Source organism: Carassius gibelio, chromosome B16 (genome assembly GCF_023724105.1).
Source record: "Carassius gibelio isolate Cgi1373 ecotype wild population from Czech Republic chromosome B16, carGib1.2-hapl.c, whole genome shotgun sequence".
Classification (NCBI taxonomy): Eukaryota; Metazoa; Chordata; class Actinopteri; order Cypriniformes; family Cyprinidae; genus Carassius; species Carassius gibelio.
In genome coordinates, this window is record NC_068411.1 from 10,524,148 (window position 1) to 10,543,804 (window position 19,657).

The 19,657-nt window shown below is 36.1% G+C and overlaps 1 protein-coding gene across 4 annotated transcripts in view; it reads left to right on the forward strand.

Annotated features, from left to right (window-relative positions):
* The first annotated feature begins 292 nt into the window (after window positions 1-292).
* The window catches only part of grb10b (growth factor receptor-bound protein 10b), a 99,241-nt gene continuing 79,876 nt past the window's right edge, over window positions 293-19,657 (forward strand). For 2 of the 4 annotated variants that reach the window (XM_052578416.1, XM_052578418.1), the window contains exon 1: window positions 293-365. The gene's annotated coding sequence lies outside the window, so the exon portion shown is untranslated. Of the gene's footprint in view, window positions 366-857; window positions 1,741-19,657 lie in introns of those variants that run through there. The other 2 variants (XM_052578419.1, XM_052578417.1) reach the window with 2 other exon arrangements.

The following is a 19,657-nucleotide window of genomic DNA, read 5'->3' on the forward strand; positions in this document are numbered from 1 at the left end:
ATAATTTAAAGTCAGAGTTTAAGCCGTAAAGGGCAAGCAATTATGTGTTAAACGTGTTTGTGTGTGTGTGTGTGTGTACACACAGCCTTGTTGTGGGTAATGCTTTAACCGTGTGTGCTCCGAGCCGAGTCACGCGCTCGGCTTATTCAACGCACACATTGGGTCGCGCGGGGGTCTGGCCAGAACGCGGAATGCTAGTGGCTGATGACGGGGTGGTGTTGCCCTGGAGTGGGCGGGGTCTGGTTTGTGTGGGCGGAGATTTTGGGATCCTCCTGACAGCGTCCAGCGCGCAGCAGCACACACATATACATACACACTCACACATTTACAGTGAATAAGACACGGTTGTCCTGCGCTATAGAGAGGTAAGCGATTCTTTTTTTTTTTTACTCTAACTCCTATATTTTCTTTCGAAACAAGCGTTCACTCAAAAGTTTAATATGTGAGTGTGCACTGGGAAGAAAAAGCGGGTGTAGGGTGCCCTAAAGAAGAACTTGTGAGTAAATAAGACCAGGGGCGAGAGAGGGCTGAGAGGTGTGGCTTCTGTCCTAGAATCATAGAGAGTAAAGGCAACTTAAGTGTTGCAGCATTTAGAATCAAATACTGTAGAGCAGTAATTCAAAGCTTAATATTTAGGCTGTAATTTAGGCTTTAATGTTTTGTCAGACTGGCTTCATGTTGGTATTATATGAAATAAATGGTATCATTGGTCATATTCATTTAAATCAAAATCTGAACCGAATGATTCAGTATGAATCACTACTACTACTAAAAAAAATAAAAAAAAATAATAATAATAAAATAATACATTCTTAGTTGCCTGTTAGCTCTTTATCGCAATGCACAGTAACATGCAAAAGCAACGCACTACCAAAAATCAGAAAATAGCAGCATAAGATCCTACTAACTAGATAAGTCTGACATGTAACGTTACAATGTGAACATTAAGGGGAGTGATGTAAGCGTACAATACACGCTGTTCTTTGGTTAACTGCATGTAATTACCTTAGTAAATGTGGTAAAACTATATTAAAAAAAAACAATTTACAATTTTTGTATGCATATTAAGCCAAGTAATGTATGCATTACTCTCGTGTTTTTCCAAAACTGTGTGACTTTCTTTCTTCTCTGGAACATAAAATAATTTTTTTTTGAGAAATATCTTTTTTCCCTGTCCATACAATACAAATCGATGGACACTAAATTGGTTTGTTTACCACATCTATAAAATAGCTAACCTCTTTTGTTTACCATAAAAAAAAGGAGGTCATGTAGGTTTGGTACCACCCGAAGGTGAGTCAATGATGACAAACAGTTCATTTCTGGGTGAACTATTCTCTTAAACAGCTCTGATTATGTGACTGTTTACGTCAGCCATGTCAAAATGTTTAGTTAAATCAGGACAGTCTGCACTTTCATTTATAGTTGACATCAATTCTGATGACAGATGACAAATAGGTCCTATTTCATTCTCGGGAGGTTCCTTCTCTGACAGGTTGAGGCTGAAGACAAAATTTAGTCAGAGGATGATGAAGCTTTAAAGGGTGGGGCTATTGTAAGAGGAGGAGTTGTTTGGTGTGTATTGGAGAGAGTCAGCTAAGAGATACATTGTGGATACTTGCATTGGGATATTAGAGATCTTGAAGCAGAAGCAGTAATGGTAAAGCAGTCTTTTAATACTGTGTGCATTTAGATCTCTGTGACCGGACAGACGCAGGGCTTTACACACACCAGACACTGGTGAGTTTTGGTTAATCAATGCTTTTAAATGGGTCCACAATTATTTAACCCCCCATTTAAAGAGCATGACAGAGTAAAAAAGCTTTGAGTGGTGATTCATGCATGATGTAGTGTTGAAGGAGTGTGGAAGGGAGGGTTGTGTGTGTAGATAAAAGTGGGTAAGGTTCTCAGCTTATTATTTATGAATTAATACCAAAAAATCTATGTATATGTAATGTAGAAACATGAGTCATTTTCATCCTCATGGATACTGACATGTATTTAATTTCTGGCAAGCTTTGTGAGGCAAGTTGTGAACAAAAAGGTGAGTTGCTTCCTTAAATGTAAAACCGAAATACCCCTAAATTATATTCTTATTATTGAATGTCTTGAATATTATTTTGATTGTCGCTATCACATATACTGTACTTGCTTAGTTAATTGCTTGAACATACCTTTATATAGCCGATGTAATGATTACACATTAAAGGGATAATTCGCCCCAAAATAAATAGATAGACATATGTAAGGGATAATGTACGTTCACGTTTTAAAATCTTACCAGTTTGTTAGTTATCTTATAATCCATTACAGCATACAAAGAATCGTAATAAAAAAAAAATGACAGAAGCTGCATTTGTATGAAATGAGAGAGCGAGTCCACAATACCAGGATGACATAATTAATTAATTGTACACCATTTTGAATCAAATTTTTATATTTTATTAGCTAAACAAATGCAAAGCTTCCACCAAGAAAAACTGTTCCTAGCAACACTACAGCGCTAACTTCCATTACCTGGATGAACCTGTCTTATCAGCTTTTACTGGTTGTTATCGGGGGGGATACCATACCTCGGAATGTTGTGACTAACCAATCAGAATCAAGTATTCCACAGAGCCGTGTGATAAAGATAGAAAGATAGCATGCTGTTGCAGACACTAGTTTGATGAATGAAGGCAATTTCAAGTGCAGCTTAAGGAAAAGTCACATACTTCACTGTCCTGCTAGCGATATACATATTATGATAATCAGAACTTCTGTAATTGTATCTAGGATTTATGTTTTCCTTTAATACTTGAACACATTCATTTATATGGACAAAACGGTCTTGACTTAAACCAACCCACAAAAGATGCTTCCTGCAGAGGGAATTGATCATGAGCCTCATGGCCATAACTTTCAATGGCCGGTGGAGTCCATGGACACATTCCATTCTATCTTGCGTCATTTTGCTATCATTCATAGTTTCCTATACAGTGTTAATACCCCCTGGACTGAGGTGGGCTTGTGACACTATAGACCTGAGCCTGGACACTACAGTTCAGCCAGTGGAAATCCCTGCTGTTCATTCATTCAGCTCTTATGTACATTGAGTTAGTGACTCATAAGCGATGATTATGCGTACTGTGGTCAGAGCGAACTGTCCTAGAGCTTTAATGAGCCCACGTTTCATTGGATTAGGCTCTCCTGGTGCATAATGAAGTTTTATGCAACATATCATTGCATCTTTCTACCTTGTTTGTTTTGTCTTTCTCTTACTTTAGTTCTGGTTGAGATCCTCTTATTTCTGTTTCTTGTATATTCTGGAAGTTTAAGAGGGACTGCATTTTTCCAACCCTACTCAAAATTTTCAAGTTTTTTTTTCAAATGTTTTTTGTTTTTAACCAGACTGGAATTCTCCCATCTTTAGTGTAAACCTTTAATTATCAGAGTGTGAATTATTGTGAGTGTGATCCAGAGTTTATATTACTGTGATTATTATTCTTCTGCATGAAAGTTCAGTGTGTCTTATGTTGCAGTCACATTGTATTGGAATTACTGTAATTACAAGATAGCAACGCAGTGATTGTACTTCGAGAAATATACTCAACAGATTCGTTTTTGTTTCAATGATCACAACACAAAAATGGATTTGTGTGACTTGGTTATTACAGCATATTATTAAGACAGCAAATAAATTAATCATTATGTTAATTAACTGATATTCTGTATGCCATTACAAACTGTTTGAAAACAAAGCAAATGCATTATTATTATAACCCTAATCAAATGACGTATCAAACAAAAATATGTGTTGAGGTAGGAGCTAACTGTGGAAGCCACTGACATTTTTTTTACAAATTTTTTTTAAGGAAGTTTAAGAAATAACCTAGCTTTCATATAAGTTTCAACTTGCTATTACAAGTCCAGTGAAGACCTGAATGGTTCTTTGTCAGAAATTCATAATTACAGTAATTCAGATGACGTAAACAGTTGATGTCTGGAGCAGTCAAGATTTAATATTGAAAACATGCCAAGCAAAACCGCTTACCTTGTAGTGCAGGAATTCACTGTGTGTAATCATAATGTTCTTTCATTTTTTTTTTTTTTTTTGCTTTTAAATATTTTTTCTTTTGCATATTTTATATTTTTATAGGCTTTTTAGATACTGCTATAATTTCATTAACAAAAACACAATTGCCTGATGCAAGTTGGTGGACCGAACATTACGTGTGACAAAGTTTAATTATTGATAGTGTGCAGGTTTGTTACTCATTTTGATTTGACAAAAATTATAAAATACCATCTTATTAAAAAATAAAAAAATAATTTAAAACAAGGAAAAATAATCCTTATATGCAGCAAAACATATTACCACATAGGAAGAGCATTTCCTGTCTAGCCATTACATTCTTCTTAATTACATAAATGAATTTGTAAATTCAAATGGAAACCCTTAACTGATTGTGAAATATAGTTTGGACGTGTTAATTGCTGGAATTAAAAGAATGAACAAATTTAGCCCACCCAAACAGCAAACATGTGCACAACTATAAGAGCTTCAGTCCCATTCATCATTCAGATTGCATAAGAGCCTGTTCCTCATTGCCAGTGAATCTCTCATCCAATTAGTGATTGTCCATGTTTCCAAAAGCTTTTCTCCCTGGTTGCCCATTCAGCCATCCTGATGACATGAAGCTTTCTTATAGCGTCCTCTGCCCAGTGGCTCCAAAATAATGGAGTTGCCCATTAATAAAGAAATCAGGATGAGCAACTGAGGTGTTGTGCTGTCAACCAATGCCTCATTTAGAAGATGGACATGAAATTCATGGGCGTGCTAAATTATTCTAACCATATTATTAACATTTTATGATTCACAACTAGTTGTGATTTTTTTCCCTTTTGTTTTTGATATAACTTCTGCTGGTACTTAAAGCTATCTTTTAAAGAAAATGTTATTGCTTGTCAAGATAAATTAATGAGGTTTAAATTAATACATTCCCTGAATAAGGAAAGGTCTGGAATCTGGATTAATTTCCAATGAGTTGAAGGAACTTCTATTGTTACAAAAGTAACTGCACTCCCACTTGACCTTTATCAGCTCACTAAGCCCTGGGACCAAGAGTCTTGACACGGCAACTTGTCTTCTGTTATTTGAATAAAAGAATACACTATTCTTTTTCTCACACACCTGTGCTATTGACAAAGAAGAATATGGCTGTCAATACTGTCTACTAGAGCTGAATATATTCATGTATTCATGAAAAAAAAAAAAAAGATTTGATGACTGAATTTGTACCTTAGATTGCATTAAATATGCATTAAATATCTTTGATATTTGGGTCAATGTCAATGAATTTTTGTCCAGAACTGTTAATCCATTCATTAAAAATTACAAAAATACACCTCTGTGACACCTATTCTAAAAACTGACCAGAAAAAAAACCTTATTAAAATAAAAATAAACAAGAAAACTTTAATCATTTGAACTCAATCTTTCATTATAAGTACTACTACTACTTAAACAACTAACAACTATCACATATGTATGTTAAGGTCATATGTCTTTTAAAATATCTGATAATTTGAACTTTTCTCGGCAAGGCAAGATTATTTTAGGTTGTAAATGTTACGCATTGTAGCCCCTCAAAATGTATTGATATTTAACAATTTATAATATTTGTAAAAAAGACTTTTCAACTTACTGTTGTATTCACAATGTCACATAATTGTAATGTCGTTGTTGTTCCCAAACACTGACTGTGTGAATGTGAAATGAAGCCAGACATCAGTGCTCTGTTGCTATAGCAAAGCCTGTTTGTTTGGTGAGATAAAGTTGGCAAACTGCCGAATTTTTGTTCTCTTAGTATTTCTGTCTTTAAAAGCCAACGTGTATGTACAAGTATCCTGACACAGAGCTTGCTCTTGTTTAATGAAATGTTTGATTTGGATTGAGTAGTGATCTGATATCTATACTTGTCAAACATGGTGCTTTCAGAAAATTTCATCTTTTCCTTCAAGAGGTTTTGACATACCCATGAAATATGGTTGAGTGAGTCAAATGTTGTCCTACATTTGCAGCTTTGAATAACTCTCCTGTATGTGATTTTATATTTGCTTCCACCTGGCCATAACATTATGGATGTAAAATATGTGAAAAGACAGATAAAGCAACTGACCCAGATTTGGAGGTCAAAGTTAATAATGTGTTGACATAAAGACTCAACAAAATGATTAAATTCTGATGGAATTTCTTCACAGTTTCCACATATTCACTTTCATGCCAGCGTTTTTAAGCCTTAGTTCACATTCTTTGCAAATTTTAGTTTAGAATATACACTTTAGTGTTAGTGATACGTACTGATCCTGAAGATCAGTCTTTCTTGGTAAAGTTCCAGCTATATACAAAACTGTTAAACTAGCTGGTCAAGAGTGGCTTTGCAATGTATACACTTTGCTGGTTTCAATTTATACTGGGCCCGTATTCACAAAACATCTTAAGGCTAAATGTAGCTCATATCTTGCTGATTTAGGGGAAAGTCTTAAAAATAATGGGCATGTCAGTCCTAAATTTTTGTTCTAACACTATATTACAAAGCATTTTAATGCTAAAACTAGCTCCTAAATCTGTGAAACATCAGGAGTAGAGAAGAGGACTTCTAAGTCACTTAGACCAAACCACAAACTATCCTAAAATGGCTGTTTGCTGGCAGTTTGGTTTTGGCAGTTATCTCAACCCCAGATATTACTTAGATTATATCCTTGTTTACATTAACCAGTTGGGCAAGAAGTAACTGCTGTTCTTGCATCCAATTTGGTTTTCTTTTACGTTTGCATGTCTTACTGTTAGCCATGATTATTCTTCTCTGTTAATTAAAAGGCTGTTTATATGCATGTCTGCTGTTTTTTTATGTAAAGCATGCAGGTGCATGTAAAGGCAAACAATTAGCTGAACGTATACTTGTTTAATTAGTGACACTTATCCTACATTTTAAAAATATTATTTGAATGTGGTGATCAACATTTGTATTTTTACATTTTATTTGAATATGGTAACATAATATTCCCATACAATATTTCTATAAATAAATCTCTGATAGAGACCCTCTCCTATCTACCAATCACTGTGTGCACAGTTAGTATAGGTTTTGATAGAAAACTCTTAGCTAAAAACTTTTACAGCTATTTAGCTCTTAGGGGTAAGATTAATGTTTTGTGAATACGGGCCTTGATGAGTAAGTTGTTAGTAAGTTGTTTGTTTTGGACAGAGGTGGGTAGTAACGAGTTACATTTACTTTGTTACATTTACTTGAGTACATTTTTTGGGTAACTAATACTTTTTTGAGTATATTTAAAGATGGGTACTTTTACTCTTACTTGAGTAAATCTTTTGGAAAACATATGTACTTTTACTTCTTTACTGTGGGCGATGCTCCTCTCGTTACTTTATCTTAATGTAATAAATGTTATAAATGCTTCAGTTTATACCAAAAGCATTTATACCAATGAGAGATGCTCAATCGCGAATGATTCATTCTTTTGAGTCAATTCTGTTCAAAGACTTGATCAAACAAGTGAATAGGTTCATGAATCAGTTTGAATGATTTGTTCAGTATCCTGACGCACTACTGTTCAACAGGTAATAACTTGGGCTACATTCGATTACAGTACACGATACCTGTGACATTAGTTTGTTGTACGTGTGACTTATAAGAGAAGGGAACCAAGTTGAATGCAGCTTCCAAAAGAGAAAAAAATAGCAGATTAATATTTTATTAATATTAATACAATCACACGAGTCATATCTTCAACTCCTAAATTCAGATCTGTGATCGCTTTCTGGCGCTGAGCCAGAGACAGACGCGTTTTTACAGCACTGCTCATTATAACCAATCACACACGATTCTGTTGAGCTTATGAATGCAATGGCCAATCAGAGGCGTTCAGATGAGTCATCGCTAAAATTCCGGTTCTTCCTTCACTCGCTCACTGACTGAATATCTCTTTCTGGCAAATTCTCACGTCAGAAATAACAAAGTGCAGACGTGTGTACGAATTGGTAAATAAGATATTGATTTCACAGTGTTAACAGTTTCAGTGATTTTAATGGGAGTTTTGAGAGTGACTGAACTCTAGACTGTCCGTAAAAATGATTTTTGATAATGTACATGTTATTTGCTCTCTTTATGAACAATGAAAGATTAGTAGCAGTTTTTATATCACATTGACTTTCAATGTTAAATTCATATTTAATATAAAGTCACATTTAATATAAAGTCATGCCATAAATATAAATATGTTATGGCATGACACCTATATCTGTTAAGTAAACAGACAGATGTTCTGTAACTTAACAGATGTGAGGGGTTTTCTCTCTTCTCTGTGTCAGAGGTTATTTATCCATATATAATACATGCTTTAAAATATAATTTATTTTGGGATGCAAATCCGAATTTTCATCAGTTGTTACTCCAGTTTTCAGAGTCATGATCCTTAAAAATATAATTCTAATATATTGATTTATTACCGGTGCTGGAAACAGTTTTGCTGCTTAATATTTTTTTGGAACCTGTGACATTTTGTTTAGGATTATAATAAAAAGAACATCATTGATAGTAAATCAACATATTGGAATGATTTCTGAAGGATTATGTGACATTGAAGAATTGAGTAAAATTTACTACTTTTTTATCTGAAAAAAGTAGTTACTCAAGTAACTATTCAGACTAGTACTTTTACTTTTACTTGAGTACAGTTTTGGGGTACTCTACCCACCTCTGGTTTTTGAGATTTAGGACACTACAATTTGTGAGATTTGTTTTTATTTTAGTTGATTTGTTAGTTTAATAAATAAAAAATAAAAAATTGTATTCAGTTTGTATCTTTGAAAAAGAAAAAAAGAAAAAAGCCACCGGTTAACCCCCTCCTTATACAGTTGCGCAAAGTTGTAAAAACTGAATAACACTGTGTGCAGAATTATTAGTTAAGTTGTATTTTGAGGATTACTTTTGTTATTGAACAACAACAGTGTTCTCGGTCAATCCAAAATGTTAATAAACCTCAAACCTAAGGTTCAGCCTGATCCTGCAATATTGTGGGCGGAGCTATATTCAGCTCGCCCATGCCTAATATGCATGTTATTGTGTATGGAGAGTAGGGTTGGGAATCAAAAATCGATTCCAGAATCAGATACTTAAGGTCAACAATTGGATACATGTTGTCAAATTAAAATTTTGATTCTACCTATCGATTCCTATGTACTTTTTTTTATCTTCAGCTGTGAGAACCTGACCCGGCGATCTACCAGGAACTTTGCTCACTAATCTAAGCACTCCAAAGTTTCGCACTCCAATGTTTGGCTACATTTGCAATCAGTGTCACAATACTTACTCAAGTAACTACTTATGTAACCATCTATAAATAGGGAAAACATGGAAGTGTTTGGTAGCTTCTAAATTCATCCCTGTTTGGATCCTAAGGAATGAACGGTGCTAATCTAAACTCTAGCATATTGGTGCATATAGCAGTACAGTGATTGAGTGCAGAACACTGAGATGGGAGAGGTATGTATCAACTCATCCAAGTTGAGGGAAGAACATAGTGGAATATTGAAAAAAAAGCAGTTTTCCTTTAATAGGGAACCAGTGCAGTGTTGACAGAACCGGGCTAATATGGTCATATTTCCTGGTTCTAGTAAGAACTCTAGCTGCTGCATTTTGGAATAGCTGGAGGTTGTTTATTAAGTGTGAAGAACAACCACCCAATAAAGCATTAACATAATCTAACCTTGAGGTCATTAATGCATGTATTAACGTTTCTGCATTTCACATTGAGAGCATAGGTCATATTTTTGAGATGGAAAAAAGGCAGTTTTACAAATGCTAGAAATGTGAATTTCAAAGGAAAGATTGCTATCAAGCAGAACACCTAGGTTCCTAACCAATGCTAAGTAGCCATCAAATCTTAGACAGTGTTATAGGTTATAACATGCAGAGTTTTTAGGACCTATAATTAACACCTGTTTTTTCAAAATTTAGCAGTGAGAAATTGCTCCTCATCTAGGTGTTTATATCGACTATGTATTCCGTTGGTTTTTCAAATTGGTATGATTATGATTTTGTTCATGGTTTCAGCTCCAATAAATGGTTTGCAAAAAAGAGACACAGGATAAATGTTTGATATTATTATTTATGTACATTGGAATCGAAACTGGGAATTGAAAAGAATCTGATACCCAGGTTTCTGGGTATTTTTAAGTGGGCGGTATCTGATAGCTGTGTCCAGCCCTCTAGTGTTTTGGTCACGGCTTACATCGGGATTTGATCTTGGACTGATGATATTTATGATTTTGCTCTTAGTGAATTATTTACTGATGGCCCGGCTCTCTCTCTCTCGTGAGCTCCTGGTCAATGACACGGTGCATCGCTAGCTTTCTGGGGGACTGACATAGATTGGGGACTTCCTTAGTAAAGTCCCGTTGCATTGAGCCCTCTCCTGGAGTGATCTCCTTTCCTAGAGCCTAGCTATGTGAGTATAGCTATGTGATTGCTCCCCAGTGCTATCTGCTCTGCTAGGGTTGTAAGCAGATAGCTCACTCTCTGTGGTCTGGGTAGTCTAAGATGGTCCCCCTTATGGTAGCCCCTTCCTATGTACGTAGCTATCTGTGGGTAGCTATTTGCTCGCTCAGTGATTGCTCCCCTGCTAATGGTTTTAAATAGTGGTCTTCTTAAGCCCTTACCTAGACAGTACTATCTCCCCTGCTAGGGTTGTATGTAGAAAACCCACTCTCTGTGGTCTTGGCATCTTTGGAGGAAGGTTTTTCCTGGCTATCTATGGTTATGGTATGGTTATTCTGGTCTACAAGCCTTCATAAGACCTTAAGGACATAACTATCTGAGGATAGCTGTATTCTAGCTCAGAAGTTATTTCTCCTTAGCATGATTTAAGTAGCTACCTTTGAGATCCTTTAGAGGCTTCTAGTTAGTCTCTTCAGTGGTCTTGTGTATCCAGGCTTATATGGCTCACATAGCATAGCTATTTGAGGATAGATGTGCTCTTGGGTGGGCATTCTCCTTGATCTAATTGGGTTTCCCATTTCTGCCATTCCTGTGGCATCATTGGCATGGCCTTTTTCTGAGGAATACGCCTTGGCACAGCATGGTTGCATATTGTTCCTCAATGCCCCCAAGGGGGTGTAGCATCTCGTTCCCTCTCAGGGAGCCATGTACATGCATAATCTGAGACATTTTTTCATAAATGCAGAAAACGTACCACTGTCCATCTTCAATCTGAAAAGGTCCAACAAGCTCATCTTTAATAATGCTAACCAGTACTCGCCTCCTTGCTGGCATCTGAGTCAAAGTGGAGCTCTGTTTCCATTACTGATCCAGCCATGGTCCTATCCATCCGGTTCATCAAGAGTCACTCTTAACTCATCAGTCCCTAAAACCGTTGAAAAATCTGTCTTTAGTTATTTCTTGGCCAAGACTTGATGTTTCTACTTATGTGTCATGTTCAGTGCTGGTTCGGTTTTGACCTTGTCTTCAACCATGTCTCTGAGCACTGAAAAACTTGTGCCTCTGGGCACTTCAGGTAGGTTGCAGTTCTGCAATATGACAGCACTGGTTTGATAATGGGATCCTGGAAGATTGACATTTGTTCCTTCCCAAATCTCTAGCAGCTGATATGCTTAACCTTTTGATGCACATCATGGGTCCAAAGTGACTGGACATTTTTTTGCAATAAATGTATTTCTTCATTCAGAATTACAGGAATTCCTCAATTAACTTGTTTTTGATCATCACAAATCTTTATTACTTTTTAATCACTACCCACTCTAATACACAACATGGGTCTAAAATGACCCGTATTCTTTTCCTATGATATTTCAGTTATGGATAACTGTTTCTTTGCTGAATATCTGAAAGAAATGTTCTTATATAATTTATTATTCCAGATAGTCTTTAAATATGTTTTTTTTTTACATCAAAAGATCATTGTTTATTTGTCCTTTCTTCACTTTATAAAAAAAGGAGGAACATATTTACTGCAGAAAACCATTCACCTGCCACACATTTCACAACACAACTTGGCTGCTTTTGTATAAATTATACATTTAGTCTTATTTTATAATTTTATAAATAGGTTAAAACCATGCACACTTGTAATCTTGAGACACAGATTCAGTCTTTATGCAATGTGCACTTGAAATTGCAGATTTTGCAGGTTTTTTTTGTTTCCGGCAGAAATTAGACTAGTACGTTTATTGTCCCACATGCTATATCTCCATTACTATTTGAAGACTAACTGATTTCTCAGACCTGGTTCTCTTGTCGACCATTTAGAGTTTTTTTTTTGTTTAGTTTTTTTTTTTTTTTTCAGTAAGAATGTTCTCTACTCTTTCCAACTTTCCCTTCATTATAGGTTTTTCAGTACCTGATTTAAGGAAGCATCCCTCAAAGAGCAGGCTTCACTGCCATGACTTTTGATTGTTCAGGTATGCCTAGGTTTAACAAAACACTTTTTAGTAGCTTTCATCTTCATGCACTGTTCTTGATTGATGCTCCAATGTGTGGAGACTTCTAGATGACTCTTGATGGCCTTTATTTCAATGCCTTTCTTTCTAGGACACTCAGCCTTGGACTATTGCTAGTTCTATGGGGATGTTGTGACCTAATGGTTAGAGAATCTGACTCCTAACCCTAAGGTTGTGGGTTTGAGTCTCGGGCCGGCAATACCACGACTGAGGTGCCCTTAAGCAAGGCACTGAACCCCCAACTGCTCCCCGGGCGCCGCAGCATAAATGGCTGCCCTGCTGCTCCAAGTGTGTGTTCACTGCTGTGTGTGTGCACTCTGGATGGATTAAATGTTGAACATGCATTCTGTGTATGGGTCACCATACTTGGCTGTATGTCACGTCACTTTTTTTCTGGGTAGATTCAGTCATTCCACATAGTGCTTAGCATATATAACTTTACTGGTACTCTTGAAGCATATAATTTTAAGATTTCTTGTGTAGTGGACAGCTCATTCCAGGGCCCAGTTTACTATAGTGGACAAAGGTTTGCTACATTTTGATTGGATCTTGGTGGACTAACATAGGCAAACTGTACAACACCATCAGATAAAGATGCCAGGACAACAGCTAGACACATCTTAGAGGGCAAGAAGAAGACCTTTGTTACAAAGCCCGAGGAGGACAGGACTTCCTATTGGCCAAAATGCAGTTTCTGCTCTTCACACACCAACAGACTCATTTCTAAGGTTTTGTGCCTGTGATTGCCATACAAATTCCTTAGGACTTCTGGATGCAGCTGTGGTGACTGAAATAAAGAGAGATCACAGAGATCGATTCATAACTATGTTCTCAAATCTTAAACTGATGTAAAGTACAACACACACATTACATACTTATTCAGAAAGGTATTCTCAGTGACAGCAATGTGTGATGCAACATCTCACACAAACTCAGTTTTTAATAGACTAATGAATGCATTCATGACAGTTCAATCTTTTTCCATCACGTTTAGACTTAATGTGTTCGTAACATTGCCAAATAACTTCATGTTTGAACTATGGAAAAAGTTTCACAGGAGGAAAGAAGGGTGGGCCACATTGTGTCCCCCACTCTGATGGAAGAAGCCAGTCACAGCCTGGAAATGGAGAAGCGCCAGATTGCATTCTCCTCCTCATCAGAAAGAGATAAAGGTACCTTCCCAAAAGACAGTCTTTGTACTGAGTCTGAGTCCCGTGAGGGAAGAGGCAATAACAGCTACACAGTTCTGAGTCGCAGTCTTGTCAAGGAAGAGACTGTAACAGACTGTAACAGTCCTGTTACCGGGAAGGTAGCAACAGATATCTCTGTTCTGAGTCTTTCATCCTGAGAGACAATAACAGATTGCTAAAGCCCCTGGCCCATGAGGGAGGAGGCAATAATATAGGCAATACTGTATGGTTTTGAAGTCATATTACAGGTATAGTTTAAGGTGTCTTAAATGGGAAATACTTATATTTGCTCATATCATTTTTTATTTATTTTCTAAAATGTGTAAATGTTTTGATTCTAGACTTTCCAACTCCAAGGTTCACACAAAAAAAGTGTTTATATAAATATAAATAATATATAAATAAATGCCCCTTTGCTTCTGGACACACAGCTGGACAGAGCAGCTCACATTCTAGCGTCCCTCCCAACCAGGCATTTTTGCTGTCCCTCTCTCTTACTTCCAATCTCACTCTTTCTCATTTTTTATTGCTGTCCTATTTTCAGCTCGTCTCTCTCATCGCTGCACTTTGCCCTACAAATCAATGCATGCCATTTTGCGGCTCTCCTCCCAGTACCCTATGTGGAAAGAATTCGCTTCCAACATTCCTGAGGAGATGGTGCTTTTTGGATATTACATGGGTATGTTGGAGTGGTCTAGAATTGAAATCTTTCCCAGTAATACAAAATGATCACAGTATGAAGAGTTGATTATGTTGTTTACATATAACAATATAGTGAAATCTGCATGCTGTGATCATTTTATTTAACTGGGATAATTTATTTTAGATTATATATATATATATATATATATATATATATATATATATATATATATATATATATATATATATATATATATATATATATATATATATATATATATATATATATATATATATATACACACAGTATGTGTGTGTGACCCTTAACCACAAAACCAGTCATAAGTAGCACAGATATTTGTAGCAATAGCCAACAATACATTGTATGGGTCAAAATTATAGATTTTTTTATTTTTATTAAAATAATAATAATAATAATTAGGCCATTAAGTAAAGATCATGTTAAGATGTTTTGTCAATTTCCTAACGTAGATATATCAAAAATTATTTTTTTGATTAGTTATATGCTTTGCTAAGAACTTCATTTGGACATCTTTAAAGGCGACTTATTTATTAATTATTAATGTCTTTACTGTCACTTTTTGTCAGTTAAATGTGTCCTTGCTGAAAAAAATGTCTTTATGATCCCAAAATTTGGAACAGTATATTTTGCTCATGATCTGTTTTATGAAGTGATATGTTACTGTATGTGGAATCAATTTTCAATTTGAATAGCTAAGTAAAGACCACACTTTGTTTGGTTACTTCAATGGTTAGCTGTTTTTATTCTGAACGGATGGTGGGGTCTATAAATAACCAAAACATTTTCGTGTGTGCCCCATTTAGTAAGAAAGAAAATATTTAGCCTGTAGAATGCAAGGAATTTAGGAGGGTTGCCAAAGCACCAAGTACGTTTGGAAGTTAACATACAGTATATCTCAATGGAAGTGGAGTTATTGCAGTGAGCCGAATTTCTACCTTTCCCATTATCAGTATTCCCCAATATGATAATTTATTCCATGCATTTTGGCCTAATTTCTGGAATGTATGAAAATATTCTTTTTGCACCGGTCATCTTGTATTAAATGGCTGTGTATGTTTAAAAAATGCTTTTGTGGCGTTCAAGTGCCACATTCCATTTCACTGTGTGTTTTCCCTTAGTACCATGTATCTCTCTGCATATTTTAGGATATAGTTGTGATGTTTTCTGAATTAAAGGATTTAGTGTTCCATTCCTGCTCGATGTCATGGATGAATATAAGCCGTGAGATTTGCTTTATAATGTGAGAACTGAGTATTACTGAGAGACATGCTGTGAATGTGCAGATGTGTTCGAGAAGAGTGGAGTTGAGTTGCAGCCAGGTTCTCTCACTCTCTCTGTAGCTTTAGATTGCGTAATATGGCATGCCACTTCCCTCCCTCCCTTCCCACTGACAGCCTTGCATTACGCAGTGGTTTTATGGACTCTGACAACCACACGGAGAAGCTGAAATTTTCTCTGGGGCTGAAGACAGCCCTTGTGGAACTCTGTCATCAGTCTGAAGGTATAGCTGCTAGTGTAAAATACTTGTCATGTTATTTCACCAAATGGTAGAAATCATTCATAACAAAATAAACTCAGCCTGGTCATTCATTAAGTCCAGGTGTTATGCATGGATATTTCTCAAATGAAGCAAGCACAGAACAGAAAGATTGTTTTAGTTTTTTTTTTATCTTAAAAAAACAAACAAACAAAAAAACCAAAAACTTGATTTTATGCTCGGTCAATACAAAACTTTAGCAGTGTAAAAAAAGAAAAATGAAATATATTAACAACTAGTTTAAAACAGACAGGTAGATAGGCAGGTAGGTAGATAGATAGATTTATTTTCTTCCATCTTCAAGTCGCACAAAAGAAGAAGTTCAGGGGAACTATTTTTACTTTTTCAATAAGGATTTACTTTAAATAGCTGGTGGCTGGTCAATATCCCAAAGGCTTGGCCTTTGCCTTTGCTTCAGGGCTTATCACTGCTAGATATTAAAGCTCTCCTTTTACTGTGTAAGCACACATGAACTTCTTACCACAGTGTCCAACAAACATTTCATGCCGTCATAGCTCACTCTACAATTCAGCTTTTGTGCTTGGAAAATCTGTAGAACAAACAAACAAGCCACACACAGAGAGCTGTAGAGTTCAAGGTAGAGTGTATATTCTCTTTACATTCTTCTGTGCATCTATACCTAGTTTTTGTTAAACATAACCAGCACAACCAGCTCCATTTGTATATAGCCTTTTAGACATACTAAACATTCTCAGTAGCCCACCTGGTACAGCATTTCACATGCGATACATTTTAGCACTACTATCTTGATACTACTTAGTGATGCAATGTGTAAAACAACCAAGATAATAAAATGCTGCCAGATTCACATTCATCTTTTTTAGATAAAACAGAACTTGCTTTTAGCACAGCTCACTGGGCATATCATTTTAAAGTTGTTGCAAAAATTAAAATATTGTCAATGTAGTCCATACAACTTGAGTGCCATATTCCATTTGGTTGCTGTAAAACTGTCTACAAGGTTAACACGGCTTAAGTGCTTTGACCTTTGACACTTTAAACCGGATTCTTTAGAAACACCAACAAACAAAGCAGCTCAATTCCACCAACCACCATGCTAAAATATAAAAGATAATACAGTAGTATTATTTTTTTCCACCCTTTATGATGAATTAATGTTGAGGCTGTTTGCCATGTCACACCTGAATTTGTGACCAACTTCTTGGCTCTTCTTACTGTGTGATTTCAGTGCTAGCTGCTCTACATGGCTCAGTGCTATATCTACTCATGCAAGCCTGAGTTTGACTATTATTTTAATGGAATTTACTGTATGATTTATCAGTGGTTAGTTTAACTGAATCAAGTTGGGAATTGTGTTCTTATGGGGATAAAATTAATGAAAATGATTCATACAGTATGATGAAGAGATTTCATGAACAACGTGTTCTGTTCTGAACTCTTTGAAGCATCATACTTTTAGATTAATGCACGTTCAATGGAATAGCATTGTTTAACAACTAGTTTAAAACAGACAGGTAGATAGGCAGGTAGGTAGATAGATTTATTTTCTTCCATCGTCTTAGTTAAAAAATCATTCTGTTTAGAAGATGAATGAGATTTGTATTGTTTTGGAATGACTTGAGGGTGAGATTATTATTATTTTTATTTTATTTTTTATTTTTGGGTGAGCTTAGCTAACACTTTAAGGTATTCAAATATATGACTTTTTCTCATAACAATGACCAAGCAATTTCCCAAAACTTTGGTTCAATATTATTTCATTTGTAATTTCAATTTTTTTAGTTTGTAGTTTCTACTTCAAAAATACTTTTTCTGTTTTTGTATGTTTCAAAGTTAGTTGCAGACAGACTGTACCTATGTTACTCAATTTGTGTCTCCTTTTCAGAACCTTGGGGCCCTTACTTTTCCCTTAGAGACAGATGCCTGCTGAGGTGTTGCTGGCTCCCCCAGTTCTTCTTTTTAGTTCTATAGCTGACTGAACCAGGCATTGAGAGATTGAGGAGTGCGACTCAGTGCTCAGCAGGCTTCTGAATACTGATTCTGATTCAGGCACACTGAATGAAATTAGATACCAAAAGAGGAGCTGTCAGACCTGCGTGGTCCGGAGGTCAATCATATGATTAAATGTGATGACATCATCCCCTGGGGCTGCCCACTCTTTTGTTGCAGGATTGGACACTGTGAAACGTGCAGACCTGACTCCATTATGTAATTGCAGGGGCCAAAAACAGGGCCTCTAAGAACATCAATGAGGGTTCTGAAGAAGGAACCACTGTCAAACTAGAAATTGAACAAATACACACACAACCACAGTCAAGCTTGTCTATTATTTTATATATTATAAAGCACATAATATTTAACTGATGTATTCAGCTTTATACTATGAACAGTTGTCATTTGCTAGTTTGTTGTGTGAGAATACTATGCTGCTTTTTTTCTTTACTGTTAGCAAACCCCCAGAATACTAGCAACCGCATAGTCATTTCCTGGTAAGCATTACTTGATTCAGTACATACAGGAAGCATGTGACACAATGATGTTGTCTTGGCGAAGGACTGCACACACACAGAGACAGCGCTAATCGCAGCGCAGATCGCGTAAATCAGTGGAAAATGAATAGAAATAATGATTCTGTCAGAAGAAATATGAAGTAAACATGAGTAAATATATCGAAATATCTCCATGTGCATGCATCTTTGGACTATAAACCCTTATTGATGCTGTTCAGTGAATCTATGTGAACACAAATAAATCGCTGCAGATGTGACTGAATATGAATGAGTGGTGAATTTCCATAAAAAATGTGACATAAAACGGATTTATAGAGCATCACAGTCCCGCCCACAGCTGGTGCCGGAAGTAAAAATTCAATGCAATATCTGCATTGACATTTGGGGTATAAGCCATAAAAACGTAACCATACATGGTAGACTTAAAACCAGCTACGGCTGTACTAAGCGATAGTGTATGCTCATATAAACGCAAAAGGATCATGGGGCACTAACCTTGTTTTGATATAAATGCCTTTTATTAGCGATGTCTTGGCTAAGTACTTCATTACCCACAATCCTGAACAATCGCACAATCCCACAGTGATGCATCTGATTGGTGGAGCTCGTGTAACCGTCTGGTTAAACCCCGCGAAGGTCCATGAAGACAGAAGATCATTAATAAAAATAAAAAAAAAAACCTGTGTTGCGTTTTTGCACGGTAGACTTATCAGTACAATCATGATCTCCTTGCCATGAGAGTTTTGCAGGGAGGTTGGTAACTTAGCTAGGCTACTGTAGCCTTCATATGGTGTGAGTCATATTAAGCATTTTATAATGCCACTGTCAAAACAATATTTAGCCTAGGCATACCTTTTTGTGCATTTACTGAACATTTGTGTAATGGCAATGACATGTGTTGGCGACTGAGCAGTGATTGCAGTCAGGTAACGTTACAAAGCTCTGCACCATGAAACTGACGTTATTGTTAACCACTTTCACACACGCACATATATAAAATACACGATGATAAATATAAAAATCAATACACAATACCTATATAAAACACTATTTATTTACACGATTGTAAATTCACTACATTCACTATATAAAATAAAATTCACTGGAGGAAAAAGTTTGCGTGAGCGGCCGTCATCAGATTTGGAAGTCGCTCAAAAGGCTCGTTCGCGGCTGTGGGCTTCAGTCGAATTCAATGAGGCGCGGTGGTTTATGGGATGAGTAGTTCCTGCGCTCGAA